This window comes from Capra hircus, chromosome 19 (genome assembly GCF_001704415.2).
Source record: "Capra hircus breed San Clemente chromosome 19, ASM170441v1, whole genome shotgun sequence".
Classification (NCBI taxonomy): Eukaryota; Metazoa; Chordata; class Mammalia; order Artiodactyla; family Bovidae; genus Capra; species Capra hircus.
This window is the reverse complement of record NC_030826.1, coordinates 15,768,213-15,783,654: the sequence shown is the minus strand read 5'-3', so window position 1 is coordinate 15,783,654 and position 15,442 is coordinate 15,768,213. Positions and strand designations below refer to the sequence as shown.

General features: G+C 42.7%; 1 protein-coding gene across 1 annotated transcript in view; it reads right to left on the bottom strand.

The window, feature by feature from the left end:
- Nucleotides 1–15,442, bottom strand: part of ASIC2 (acid sensing ion channel subunit 2) — a 1,227,754-nt gene that overhangs the window by 1,114,087 nt on the left and 98,225 nt on the right. The window lies entirely within an intron of this gene.

The following is a 15,442-nucleotide window of genomic DNA, read 5'->3' as shown; positions in this document are numbered from 1 at the left end:
AGAGCTGGACATGACTGAGCGACTAAATGATTATGTCTTTGGTCAAGAGTTTCCTTCTTGACATAAGAGCAAGTATGAATCCATCTCTCCAACTTCAAGTAGCTTCCAGATGACCTGGGAGCACATGTGAGTTGTGTTCATGATCACACACACATGAAAAAATGTGTAGAACTCCATCAGTCAGCCCCTCCTATTTCCAGGGGAGGGCAGCCTGTGAAATGCTTGGATTCCCAGCTCAGATGAGATGCGTTGTGACTGGGGCTTGCGGATGGAGATTTTTATTTTATGCTACATATTTATTTATTTGTGTATTGTTTCTGGCTGTGCGGTGCCTTCCTTGCCACTTGGACTTTTCTCTAGTTGCAGTGAACGGGGACTGCTCTCCAGCTGCAGTGCCTGGCCTCCTCTTTACCGCGGCTTCCCTGGCTGCAGAGCACGGGCTCTAGACACAGGCTCAGCAGTTGTGGTGCACAGGCTTAGCCGCTCCGTGGCATGTGGTTTCTTCCTGGACCAGGGATCAAACCCACGTCTCCTGCACTGGCAGGTGGGTTCTTCACCACTGAGCCACCAGGGAAGCCTACAGATGGGCCTTTACTCTCGTGAATCGAACCTGCTCTCTCTACTACTGATTCAGGGAAAGACACACTCCTCACTTTGTGCAATCTCTTTCCTGAAACTCTTTATCCAGAAAAGTCAAATTCCTGAGAACAGCAGAGGAGCGAAATTTTGCTTGATGCTAGCAGCGTCACGGCTAATCCCTTTCTCCGAGGAGCTTCATGGCATCAAGCAAACTGGCAATGTGAGACTTCTCTCTAATCCCCTCAGCTCATCTCCGAATCCAAACTTTACACCAGCGCCAGAGCTTGGCAGCCTACCACACTCACCGGGAGATGGGAAATGCACAGGCTCTGTTATCAGAACACGTGGGTGGTCCTAGCCCTGCCGCTTATTAGCTGTGCATCTTGGGTTTCACAACCTCCCTCTGTCTGACTCAATTTCCTTGCCTGTAAAATGGGATTGAGGGTCTAAGGATCAGAGAGGACGATGTATGTGAAATCACCTTGTTAACTGTAAAGATCTATGTCAGTAAGGACTAATTATCAGTTAGCTTGTGATTATGCAGATACAGTCTTCTTAAAAAGCTGGGTGTCATATGAATGGGAAGGTCCTTATCTCCTTCATTTTTGGATTTCCTGAACCTGACACAATGCCTGACTCTTAAAGAGCAAGCACTTCCATGAATACGTGGTAAATTAATAAGTGAACAAATTGGAAGATCATTCCCCTAGAGGTTAAGGTGACTGTCTTCCCTCTAAGTTAAAAAGAATGAGAGAGGAAGCTTAATCCACAGAAAGTTTGGAATCCTCAGGATGAATTTTTAAATATTTAGTGTTTTCTGGATAGGATGTGAGCACACACGTGTGTGTGTGTGTGTGTGTGTGTGTGTGTGTGTGTGTGTGTGCTGATTATTCCTTCTGTGGCTGGAAATCTGCATTAAATTTGAATAATATCATTGCCCTGAGAAACTTCCGGCTCTTGGTTCTGTAAATATCTTTCTCAGGATCAAGAGAACAGAATTGGGCTAATAGGCCATGCTCTCATTCTCCTTCTTAACTCAGTCATTCATTTGTTCATGTGTTCACTCATTCACTGGCAGCAAATGGTCCTGTGCAAAAGCCAAGCCTCCTTATAAGGGGGAAAATGCCTAACCCAGCCTTCCAGCTAATAAACTCCTACTGGCCTTTCCAGACCTCGCTGCCTCTGAGCCTTGAACCACTTGAAGCTCTACTACTGTCTCTGCATGTGGTATTAACCATCATCCTTTATCCTCAGTTTTAGAATCTCAAAGACCAAAATGCTGACACTTTTCCTCTATAGACATCATTTCTGTTGCTCAGATATACTGCCACCAGAATCCTCCCCAAAGCCCAAAAGCCCCCTAAAAGACTGTTCATTGTAAATCCACCCAGAGTCTACACAGAGAATGGCAGTGACTGTGTTGGTCCTAAATCCAAACTTTGGGCTGTAAATCAAGCACACTGCAGCCCACAGATAAGGTGTCTATCACCTCCCCAGCATCCCCACAACCACTTTCTGTGACTACCCAACACAACCGTTTCCCCATCCCTAGGTCTAACTCTGCCTCTAATCTCACTTTTCTTTTTTTTTTAATTTTATTGGAGTATAGTTGATTTACAGTGTTGTGTTAGTTTCTGGTGTACAGCAAAGTGAATCAGTTACAGATATATATTCACTGTTTTTTAGATTATTTTGCCATATAGGTCATTACAGAGTATTGAGTCCCTGTGATATACAGTGGGCCCTTATTATTTATCTATATATAGATAGCAGTATGTATATGTCAGCCCCAGTCTCCCATTTATCCCTCTCTCTCCCTTCTCCCCACCATAGCCAAAGGTTTGTTTTCTATATCCACGACTCCTTTTGTGAGTAAGTTCATATGTACCCTTTCTTTAGATTCCACATATAAGCAATATGGTATGGTATTGGTCTTCTTGTGTCTGACTTATTTCACTCAGTATGATAATCTCTGGGTTCATTCATGTTGCTGCAAATGACATTACTTTGCTCTTTGTTATGGCTGAGTAATATTCCATCATATATATGGCATATCTTCTTTATCCATTCATCTGTTGATGGACATTTAGGTTGCTTTCACGTCCTGGCTGTTGTAAACAGTGCTGCAATGAACGCTGGGGCCCACACATCTTTTCGAATTATGATTTTCTCCAGGTATATGCCCAGGAGTTATAACTTCACTTTTCTATGCCTCATCCCCTCCCCCGTCTCCTCCCCGTTCCATCTTCTCTCATGTCTATTCCAATTTCATACTTAGTTCTCATGTGCCAGCCCCAGGTTGGGGTGGATAAAACTGTTATGCAGGGCTTACTGTTCCAACTCTTCACCACACTCCCTGCCCTTTATTTCCCTTCCCCTCATGTCCCAGCCACCACTCAACCCCTGTGAAATAACATTTCCTTCCCATTTTTTATGCCTCTAAATTTCGTTCTCCCTGGGTTGCTGCCTCTATCTCAGACTGGAGGCTCTGTTGTTATTATAATCATATATTAAGTTTAATGTGTCCACAAGGCATTTTACACACTCATAAAAATGAGACCTTCTAAGAGCTCCTGTGCCGAAGACAATGGAAATAGCCTCCCTGGTCTTGGCTGGTGGGAACCGCATGCCATTATGGCCTCTAAATGTGCAAAGCTGGGGGTGGTTGTTTGTTGTTGCTTGTGTTACTGTGGATGATAAATACAGCATCTGAAGAGAAGTAAAAGATTTCCCAGCTTATAAGCAGAGTCAAAGTCTTGATTACCACCATTTGGGCCACATCCTACAGTATTAGCGATATTAACAATAGGTGACATTTACTGAGTACAGACTGCATACCAGATAGTTCACTAAACATTTTATATGCGCCATCCCACAGAATCTTCCCAATGGCCCTGTGCAACAGATAGTATTTAATTCAGAAGGATTTAATAAAAGAAGGCAATTGAAACGCAGAGAGGTTAAGTAACCAATTCAAGGTCAAACAGCGCAGAGGTGGGAAGACTGGAATTATTCCAACCCAGGCTGTCTGGTCCCAGATCCTGCCTGCTTCAGCATACACAGACTTAGCATTGGAAGTGATCCACCTTTAAGGTCGGGCACCTCAAATGAGTCAAAGACAAATGTGATAGACGGAATGGATGCTGTAGGTATGCTTCTACAAAAGCTCTGCCCCAAGTCCCTTCTCTATCACTCTCTGACAAGGACTCAGGACCTACAAGACCTCCACCCCCAAGAGGTTATATTTGCCAACCTAGGAGACAATGGACAATAAAAGTAAGGACTCAGAGAAAAAAAAGCTAATCTCTTTGTACAGAGGGAGCTGTATGCGCTGCAGACCTGCAGAGAAAAAAAAGAAGAGCAAATCTGATGTTCCCTCCACAGAATACTAGCTCTGTAAACAATCTTCCATGCTTTCTAGTCCAGTTTGCTAACAGCAGATAATGAATCGATCAGCCAAATGATTTCCATTGCTTCTCTATCCCCTGCTTCATCAAGTGTTTGCACTTCACTCATCCCTTCCCCTCTTTGCTCTCTATTTTCCTCTCTCAGGGCATCCGTGGTGTACAATATGATTTCACTTGGGAAGCATTGATATCAATGAATACTCGTTATAAAATTTTAATTGGAGCATAATAGACTTACAATGTTGTGTTAGTTTCTGCCGTACAACGAAGTGAATCAGCTATGTTGCTCAGTCATGTCCAACTCTTTGTGACCCCATGGACGATACAGTTCATGGAATTCTCCAGGCCAGAATACTGGAGTGGGCAGGCTTTCCTGTCTCCAGGGGATGTTCCCAACCCAGGGATCGAACCCAGGTTTCCTGCATTGCAGGCAGATTCTTAACCAGCTGAGCCACAGGGAAGCCTGCTGAGCCACAGGGAATGTACACATATATCCCCTTCCTCTTGGACCTCCCTCCCACACCTTCTCATCCCCCTCTCTGTGTCATCACAGAGCACAGAGCTGAGCTCCCTGTGTTAAGCAGCTTCCCACTAGCTATCAGGTTTACACACAGTAGTGTATATATGTAAATCCTAACCTTGCAATTCGTCCCACCCTTCTTCCCCCTTCCCTCTGTTCACAAGTCTTTTCTCCATATTTGTGTCTCTATTCCTGCCCTGCAAATAGCAAACCCACTACTGGGCATACACCTCGAGAAAACCATAATTCAAAAAGACAGTTCAGAATTTTTTTTTTATTTTTATTTTTACTTTATTTTGCTTTACAATACTGTATTGGTTTTGCCATACATTGACATGAATCCGCCACGGGTGTACATGAGTTCCCAATCCTGAACCCCCCTCCCACCTCTCTCCCCATATCATCTCTCTGGGTCATCCCTGTGCACCAGCCCCAAGCATCCTGTATCCTGTATCGAACATAGACTGGCGATTCGTTTCTTACATGATAGTATACATGTTTCAGTGCCATTCTCCCAAATCATCCCACCCTCTCCCTCTCCCACAGAGTCCAAAAGTCTGCTCTATACATCTGTGTCTCTTTTGCTGTCTCACATACAGGGTCATCATTACCATCTTTCTAAATTCCATATATATGTGTTAGTATACTGTATTGGTGTTTTTCTTTCTGGCTTACTTCACTCTGTATAATTGGCTCCAGTTTCATCCACCTCACTAGAACTGATTCAGATGTATTCTTTTTAATGGCTGAGTAATACTCCATTGTGTATATGTACCACAGCTTTCTTATCCATTCATCTGCTGATGGACATCTAAGTTGTTTCCATGTCCTGGCTATTATAAACAGTGCTGCGATGAACATTGGGGTACACGTGTCTCTTTCAATTCTGGTTTCCTCGGTGTGTATGCCCAGCAGTGGGATTGCTGGGTCATAAGGCAGTTCTATTTGCAATATTTTAAGGAATCTCCACACTGTTCTCCATAGTGGCTGTACTGAAAAAAACAAAACAAAACAAAAAGACACATGTACCCCAGTGTTCATGGCAGCAGTATTTACAATAGCCAAGACATGGAAACAATTAAATATCCATCAACAGATGAATGAATAATGAAAATGTGATACACATACACAATGGAATATTACTCAGCCATAAAAAGGAATACAACCGGGTCAAGTACCCCTTTTAAAGTACCAGGAAATCAAAGCTCAGGCTGTTATTTACCCAGAGCCATGAAGCCTGCTGGCCTTCCAGGTGGTGCTTGTGGTAAAGAATGCAGGTGATGTAAGAGATGCTGGTTGGGAAGATCCCCTGGAGGAGGGCAGGCCAACCCACTCCAGTATTCTTGCTAGAGAATCCCATGGACAGGGGAGCCATAGCGTCACAAAGAGTTGGACATGACTGAAGCGACTCAGCACGCACACATGAAGCCTGTTAGTGCAGGGGGTGGGCAAGGTTTGTACTCCCAGCTCCCAGGACAGTGCTCCTTCCAAGCCATGTGGAAAAGCAGGGAGGGAAAAGCACCCTTTCTTCCTAAATTATGCCCAGCAGAAGGGAGGGCTGATTAACCCACACTAGCGGCATCCCATTCAAATACTTTCCTACCTGAGAAATCTCACAGAGTTTCAGTTCAGAGTCTCATCTGCCAGATAGACCCTAAAACATGTCCCAGATAGCTGTCTCATCCTACCTGACATTTGCACTAATTCCACATCCTCAGCCCCAGAGCCTGTGAATTATTGCTGTCAGAGCAACATAAAAGGACACACTTCACTCCAGGGCTCCACGAGAAGAGGTAATTGAAGGACACACTCACTGGTGCATGCAAACTCACAAAACGGAAAACAAGGCACAGTTTTAGGAATTCGGCATAAAATGACAACTAAGAGCAGCATCGGGTCTGTCTTTACAGAGTCAGTCTTCTCATGAGGAGACAGAGAAGAAAGAAAGATGTCAGTTTGGTGTGCTTCTTGAAGACTTGAAGGATGAGAAGAAACAATCACGTGAAAACTGGGAGGAGAGATCCAAAAGTCCCGCTTTTGGAAAAATCTTGGTATACTCAGGTATCTCTCAGATGGACAGTGGGACTGGAGCACAGGGAGAGAGGAGAGAGGAAGAAGATAGGAGGTGGCCAGCAGTTAAGTGGGGGCAGTTCAGTCGCTGAGTCATGTCCGACTCTTTGCAACCCCATGGACTGCAGCAGGCTAGGCTTCCCTGTCCATCACCAACTCCCGAAGCTTGCTCAAACTCATGTCCATAGAGTTAGTGATGCCATCCAACCATCTCATTCTCTGTCGTCCCCTTCTCCTCCCACCTTCAATGTTTCCCAGCGTCAGGGTCCTTTCCAATGAGGCAGTTCTTTGTATCAGGTGGCCAAAGTATTGAAGCTTCAGCTTCAGCATCAGTTCTTTCAATGAATATTCAGGACTGATCTCCTTTAGGATGGACTGGTTGGATCTCCTCACAGTCCAAGAGTCTTCTCCAACATCACAGTTCAAAAGCATCAATTCTTTAGTGCTCAGGTTTCTTTATGGTCCAACTCTCACATCCATACATGACTACTGGAAAAAACATAGCTTTGATTAGACAGTCCTTTGTTGGCAAAGTAATGTCTCTGCTTTTTAATATGCTCTCTAGGTTGATCGTAGCTTTTCTTCCAGGGACCAAGCATCTTTTGATTTCATGGCTTCAGTCACCATCTGCAGTGATTTGGGAGCCCAGAAAAATAGTCTATCACTGTTTCCATTGTTTTCCCATCTATTTGCCATGAAGTGACAGGACCGGATGCCCTGATCTTAGTTTTCTGAATGTTGAGTTCAGAATGCTAAGTGGGCAGGACCACATAAAAAATCATATAACTTAGGCTTTTTTTTCTATGTCTTAATGAGAAGTCATTAAAGGGCTTCAGACTTCAAAGAGATATGATTTGACCTATTCTTTCAAATAATCTTTTATTGTGGAAATTTTCAAACATATAAAAAGTAAGTAAAATAGTATAACGAATCCCTAAGCACCCATCACCCAACCTCAATAATTATCAGCATTTTGCCATTCTTAAATCATCTATACTTCCACCCACTCTCCACTCTCCTCAAATTTATTATTTTTTACAGTTCTAATTTCCTTTTTTTTTAAGGTAAAATTTACTACAATTAAGTATATAAATCTTAGCTGTATTATTTTGACAAATGAAATCTACATTCCTTTCACAGAACACTTTCAACCTCCTAGAAAGTTCCTTCATGTCCCCTCCCAGTCAAACACCACCCACTCCCCATTCCAAGATGCAAACACTGTTCTTGCCACCTTTTAATTGTAAATCTGTTTAGTTAATTGCTCTAAAAGTTTATATCCATGAAATCATACAGTTTTCTTATGTTTGGCTTTCTTATGTTTTTCTTATGTTTGGCTTTTACTCAGCGTGTTGTTTTTGAGATCGATCAATTTCTATGTATGTAGTTTGCCTTTTTATTTTTTGGCTGATTGGTATTCCATTGGATAAATGCCCAATATGTTGTCAATTAGATAGACAGACATTGTAGATAGACATTTGGGTTCTTTCCAATTTAGGGCCATTGTGAAAAAACCTGCTGTGAATGTTGTACCATTCTTTCCATGGACACATGTTTTTGTTACCCATGGATAAATACATAGGAGTACAATCAGCTGATACCTCATTGAAGTATTGGCAGTGGAGTAGATAGAGGCACAGACAGTAGCAAGAAAACCAGCTAATATGTAATTATATTAACCAGTTAAGAGAAGAGACATTATAAAGGCTTACACTGGGAAGGCATCATAGTAAGACTGGAAGGAGATATATTTGAAAGATGTATTGATTAATGCAATTAATACTATTTGTTGGTGAAGTAAATGTGCAGGTAAAGAAACTGGAGGCGTCAGGGATGACTACTAGGTCTCTAGCGTGTTTAAACTGGGTGCATATTGAAATTACTGCAATTGAGAATGTAGAGAAAGAAAAACACCAACAATCTATAAGGCATCCAAGGGTTCATTGTAGAGAGCACGGCATGAGGCGTCCGTGAGCAGACATTAAGTAAGCACTTAGAGGCTGGACCTCAAGGAAGAGCAGCTCCACTGTGACCCTTGCATTCAGCCTCCACCTTCCCAAGACCCAGATTTCTCCAAAAAAATACCTCAAGACGTGCTAGAAGATTGGAAAAATGGATTTTATTTCATAGTACTTTATTTACTCTGATAAGTTGGTACCAGAAGACCAACAGCTACCCGGTATAGTTCCTAGTTCAGTCGCTCAGTCATGTCCGACTCTCTTCGCCCCCATGGACTGAAGCGTGCCAGGCTTCCTTGTCCATCACCAACTCCCAGAGCCCACTCAAATTCATGTTCACTGAGTCAGTGATGCCATCCAACTATCTCATCCTCTGTCATCCCCTTCTCCTCCTGCCTCCAATCTTTCCCAACATCAGAGTCTTTTCAAATGAGTCAGTTCTTTGCATCAGGTGGCCAAAGTGTTAGAGTTTCAGCTTCAGCATCAGTCCGTCCAATGAAAATCCAGGACTGATTTCCTTTAGGATTGACTGGTTTGATCCCCTTGCAGTCCAAGGGACTCTCAAGAGTCTTCTCCAACACTGCAGTTCAAAAGCATCAATTATTTAGTGCTCAGCTTTCTTTATGGTCCAACTGTCACATCCATACATGACTATGGAAAAACCATAGCTTGAATAGACAGACCTTTGTCAGCAAAGTATTGTCTCTGCCTTTTAACATGCTGTCAAAGTTGGTCATGGCTTTTCTTCCAAGGAGCATGCATCTTTTAATTTCATGGCTGCAGTCACCATCTGTGGTGATTTTGGAGCCCAAGAAAATAAAGGCTGTCACTGTTTCTATTGTTTCCCCATCTATTTGCCATGAAGTGATGCAACTGGATGCCATGATATTATTTTTTTTGACTGTTGAGTTTTTAGCCAGCTTTTTCACTCTCTTCTTTCATTTTCATCAAGAGGCTCTTTAGTTCTTCCTTGCTGCCATGAGGATGGTGTCATCTGCACATCTGAGGTTTTGACATTTCTCTCAGCAATCTTGATTCTAGCTTGTGCTTCATCCAGCCCAGCATTTTGCATGATGTACTCTGCATGTGAATTAAATAAGCAGGGTGACAATATACAGTCTTGACGTACTCCTTTCCTGATTTGGAACCAGTCTGTTGTTCCATGTCTGGCTCTAACTGTTGCTTCTTGACCTGCATACAGATTTCTCTGGAGGCAGGGAAGGTAATCTGGTATTCCCATCTCTTTCAGAATTTTCCACAGTTTGTTGTGACCCACAAAGTCAAAGGTTTTGGTGTAGTCAATAAAGTAGATGCTTTTGGGAGAACTCTCTTGCTTTTTCTATGATCCAATGGATGTCAGCAATTAGATCTCTGGTGCCTCTGCCCTTTCTAAATCCAGCTTGAACAGCTGGAGGTTCTCAGTTCATGTACTGTTGAATCCTGGCTTAGAGAACTTTGAGCACTACTTTGGTTGTGTGTGAGATGAGTGCAATTGAGCAGTAGTTTTAACATTATTGGCATTGTCTTTCTTTGGGATTGGAATGAAAACTGACCTTTTCCAGTCCTGTGGCCACTGCTGAGTTTTCCAAATTTGCTGGTATATTGAGTGCAGGACTTTCACAGCATCATCTTTCAGGATTTGAATAGCTTAGCTGGAATTCCATCACCTCCACTAGTTTTGTTCATAGTGATGCTTCCTAAGGCCCACTTGACTTCATACTCCAGGATGTCTGGCTCTAGCTGAGTGATCACACCACTGTGGTTATCTGAATCATTAAGATCTTTTTTGTACAGTTCTTCTGTGTATTCTTGCCACCTCTTCTTAATATCTTCTGCTTCTGTTAGGTCCATACCATTTCTGTCCTTCGTTGAGTCCATCTTTGCATGAAATGTTCCCTTGGTACCTCTAAGTTTCTTAAAGAGAGCTCTAGTCTATTGTTTTCCTATTCTATTGTTTTCCTCTATTTTTTTGCATTGATCACTGAGGAAGGCTTTCTTATCTCTCCTTGCTATTCTTTGGAACTCTGCATTCACATGGGTGCATCTTTCCTTTTCTCCTTTGCCTTTCACTTCCCTTCTTTTCTCAGATATTTGTAAGGCCTCCTCAAACAACCATGTTGCCTTTTTGCATTTCTTTTTTCTTGGGGATGGTCTTGATCACTGCCTCCTGTACAATGTCATGAACCTCCATCCATAGTTCTTCAGGTACTCTATCAGATCTTAATCCCTTGAGTCTATTTGTCACTTCCAATGTATAATCACAAGGGATTTGATTTAGGTTATATCTGAATGGTCTAGTGGTTTTCCCTACTTTCTTCAATTTAAGTCTGAATTTGGCACTAAGGACTTTATGATATGAGACACAGTCAGCTCCCAGTCTTGTTTTTGCTGATTGTGTACAGAGCTTCTCCATTCGGCTGCAAAGAATATGATCAATATGATTTTGGTATTGACCATCTGGTGCTGCCCATGTGTAGAGTCTTCTCTTGTGCTGTTGGAAGAGGGTGGTTTCTATGACCGGTGCGTTCTCTTGGCAAAACTCTGTTAGCCTTCGCTCTGTTTCATTTTGCACTCCAAGGCCAAACTTGCCTGTTACTCCAGGAATCTCTTGACTTCCTACTTTTGCATTCCAGTCCCCTATGATGAAAAGCACATCTTTTCTTGGGTGTTAGTTCTAGAAGGTCTTGTAGATCATCATAGAAGCCCAGCAGGAAGCTTCCATAAGCCTCTTATTCTTATCTATCAGAGGGCAGACAGAATGAAAACCATAATCACCGAAAACTAACCAAACTTAACTGATCACATGGACCACAGCCTTGTCTAACTCAATGAAACTAGGAGCCATGCCATGTAGGGCCACCCAAGATGGACAGGTGACAGTGGAGAGTTCTGACAAAATGTGGTTGATTGGAGAAAGGAATGGCAAAAAACACTCTAGTATTCTTGCCTTGAGAACTCCATGAACAGTACGAAAAGGCAAAAAGATATGACTCTGAAAGATGAACTCCCCAGGTTGGTAAGTGCCCAGTATGCTACTGGAGATCAGTGGAAAACTAATTCCAGAGAGAATGAAGCGACAGAGCCAAAGCAAAAACAATGCCCAGTTGTGGATATTGATGGATGAAAGTAAAGTCCAAGGCTGTAAAGAACAATATTGCTTAGGAAGCTGGAATGTTAGGTCCATGAATCAAAGTAAATTGGAAGTTGTTAAACAGGAGATGACAAGAGTGAACATCGACATTTTAGGTATCAGTGAACTAAAATGGACCAGAATGGGTGGATTTAATTCAGATGATTATTATATCTACTACTGTGGGCAAAAAGAAATGGAGTAGCCCTCAGAGTCAACAAAGGCGTCTGAAATGCAGGATTTGGGTGCAATCTCAAAAATGACAGGATGATTTCTGTTCATTTCCAAGGCAAACCATTCAATATCACAGTAATTCAAGTCTTTGCCCCAACCACTAATGCCAAAGAAGCTGAAGTTGAATGGTTCTATGATGACTTTCAAGACCTGGTATACCATGCAAGGGAAAATTCTGAAACTACATTCAGAGCTGGCAGGCAGGAAGGAGTGATGTGGTTGATAAGCAATGTCTTCCACAGGCAAAGAATCACAGTGGGGTGGAAATCAATTCAGATATCATCTTTGCCTGATCAAGTAGAAATCTGTGACTGTAACAATATGAAAAGTGAAGAATATGATCTGGAATAACCAAGCATTCATAATGCTGTTAAGGACAAAAATCACGGGCTCAAAATGGCATGACTTACGCCAAAACCCATGATACCAAACCTAGATTTAATACCTAGCCTAAATGCAGTTTTGACCTTCTCCGGAAATACATTCATAACTGGTCAATCTGGAGTTTTCTGGTTAGCACCAATGAGGAACTAGCCTTCTCCATCCCCCATGAAAGAAGAAGCAATCTGCAAGATAAAATTCTTTCCTTTCCCCTGAAAAAAGAAGACACCCTGGCCTAAAATAATCCTTTCCTCTCTTTTGCTGATATTAATAGCTCCCTTGCCCCACCCTTCTTCCTATAAACATCTTTCATTTTGCACAGTCCTTCGGAGTGCCCTTCTTCATACTAGATGGATGCTGCCCTGATCCATTAATCACTGAATAAAGCCAATTAGATCTTCAAATTTACTCGGCTGAATTTGACTTTTAAGCAGATTTGGTGGCAGTGGTGGGATCCAAAGTGAACTTCCAACAGTGTTCAGGGAGAACAGGAAACACAGGCAGGGAGCCTCATGAGCCCTTTTGACTTCAGGGACTTCCTCTCCATTTCTGAGGACCCTTGGAGACTTCCTTGTGGTCTGAGCTCTGCTCTCTTCGCATTTGAGCTCCTGATCCAATTGGCTTTCCTTTATGGATAAGGTCATTAAAGCTGGTAGACAATTCTACCCAGAGCCCAACTGAGCTGGAAAAGGATTCTGCCCTGAGCCAACGCCCTAACTTTCCAGGCCACAGTTCTCTGGGTGCAACCCCCCAGTCCTCAGTTCTGTCCCCGGATTGCATATTAGGAACTGCTGTGGTTCCCCACTCATTTGGAATTCTTCCCCAGATTCCATGTCGGAAACTCTTGCTGGCAGCTGCAGTTCTCCATCTGTTTAGAATCAGTCTGCTGCCTCCATCCTCTGAGGTCTGCTTCTTCAGCCCTTTCCTCGCAAAGTTCCATGGGAATTGGTGGTGGTTACCAGTTGGATCTGGCTGTGGCTCAGATCATGAACTCCTTATGGCCAAATTCAGACTTAAATTGAAGAAAGTAGGGAAAACCACTAGACCGTTCAGGTATGACCTAAATCAAATCCCTTATGATTATACAGTGGAAGTGAGAAATAGATTTAAGGGACTAGATCTGATAGATAGAGTGCCTGATGAACTATGGACGGAGGTTCGTGACATTGTACAGGAGACAGGGATCAAGACTATCCCCATGGAAAAGAAATGCAAAAAAGCAAAATGGCCATCTGAGGAGGCCTTACAAATAGCTGTGAAAAGAAGAGAGGCGAAAAGCAAAGGAGAAAAGGGAAGATATAAGCATCTGAATGCAGCGTTCCAAAGAATAGCAAGGAGAGATAAGAAAGCCTTCCTGTGCAATCAATGCAAAGAAATAGAGGAAAACAACAGAATGGGAAAGCCTAGAGAGCTCTTCAAGAAAATTAGAGATACCAAGGGAACATTTCATGCAAAGATGGGCTCGATAAAGGACAGAAATGGTCTGGACTTAACAGAAGCAGAAGATATTAAGAAGAGGTGGCAAGAATACACAGAAGAACTGTACAAAAAAGATCTTCACAACCCAGATAATCACGATGGTGTGATCACTCAGCTAGAGCCAGACATCCTGGAATGTGAAGTCAAGTGGGCCTTAGAAAGCATCACTACGATCAAAGCTAGTGAAGGTGATGGAATTCCAGTGGAGCTATTTCAAATCCTGAAAGATGATGCTGTGAAAGTGCTGCACTCAATGTGCCAGCAAATTTGGAAAACTCAGCAGTGGCCACAGGACTGGAAAAGGTCAGTTTTCATTCCAATCCCAAAGAAAGGCAATGCTAAAGAATGTTCAAACTACCACACAATTGCACTCATCTCACACGCTAGTAAAGGAATGCTCAAAATTCTCCAAGCCAGGCTTCAGCAATACATGAACCATGAAGTTCCAGATGTTCAAGCTGGTTTTAGAAAAGGCAGAGGAACCAGAGATCAAATTGCCAACATCTGCTGGACCATCGAAAAAGCAAAAGAGTTCCAGAAAAACATCTATTTCTGCTTTATTGACTATGCCAAAGCCTTTGACTGTGTGGATCACAATAAACTGTGGGAAATTCTTCAAGAGATGGGAATACCAGACCACCTGACCTGCCTCTTGAGAAACCTATATGCAGATCAGGAAGCAACAGTTAGAACTGGACATGGAACAACAGACTGGTTCCAAATAGGAAAAGGAGTACGTTAAGGCTGTATATTGTCACCCTGCATATTAACTTCTATGCAGAGTACATCATGCGAAATGCTGGGCTGGAAGAAACACATGCTGGAATCAAGATTGCCGGGAGAAATATCAATAACCTCAGATATGTAGATGACACCACCTTTATGGCAGAAAGTGAAGAGGAACTAAAAAGCCTCTTGATGAAAGTAAAAAAGGAGAGTGAAAAAGTTGGCTTAAAGCTCAACATTCAGAAAACTAAGATCATGGCATCTGGTCCCATTACTTCATGGCAAATAGATGGGGAAACAGTGGAAACAGGGTCAGACTTCATTTTTTGGGCTCCAAAATCACTGCAGATGGTGATTGTAGCCATGAAATTAAAAGACGCTTACTCCTTGGAAGGAAAATTATGACCAACATAGATAGCATATTCAAAAGCAGAGACATTACTTTGCCCACAAAGGTCTGTCTAGTCAAGGCGATGGTTTTTCCAGTGGTCATGTATGGATGTGAGAGTTGGACTGTGAAGAAAGCTGAGCACAGAAGAATTGATGCTTTTGAACTGTGGTGTTGAAGAAGACTCTTGATAGTCCCATGGACTGCAAGGAGATCCAACCAGTCCATTCTAAAGGAGATGAGTCCTGGGTGTTCTTTGGAAGGAATGATGCTAAAGCTGAAACTCCAGTACTCTGGCCACCTCATGTGAAGAGTTGACTCATTGGAAAAGACTCTGATGCTGGGAGGGATTGGGGGCAGGAGGAGAAGGGGACGATAGAGGATGAGATGGCTAGGGTCGCAAAGAATCGGACACAACTGAGCAACTGAACTGAACTGAACCAGTTGGATATGGACTGGGTCCAACTCAAGAATTGAACTGGACTGGGGAGAGAACTGGGTCTGAGATCTCCAGTGGGAGGCTTCAAGTGGATATTAAATAAAGGTTAGTTGCTAATGGGACTCTCAGAA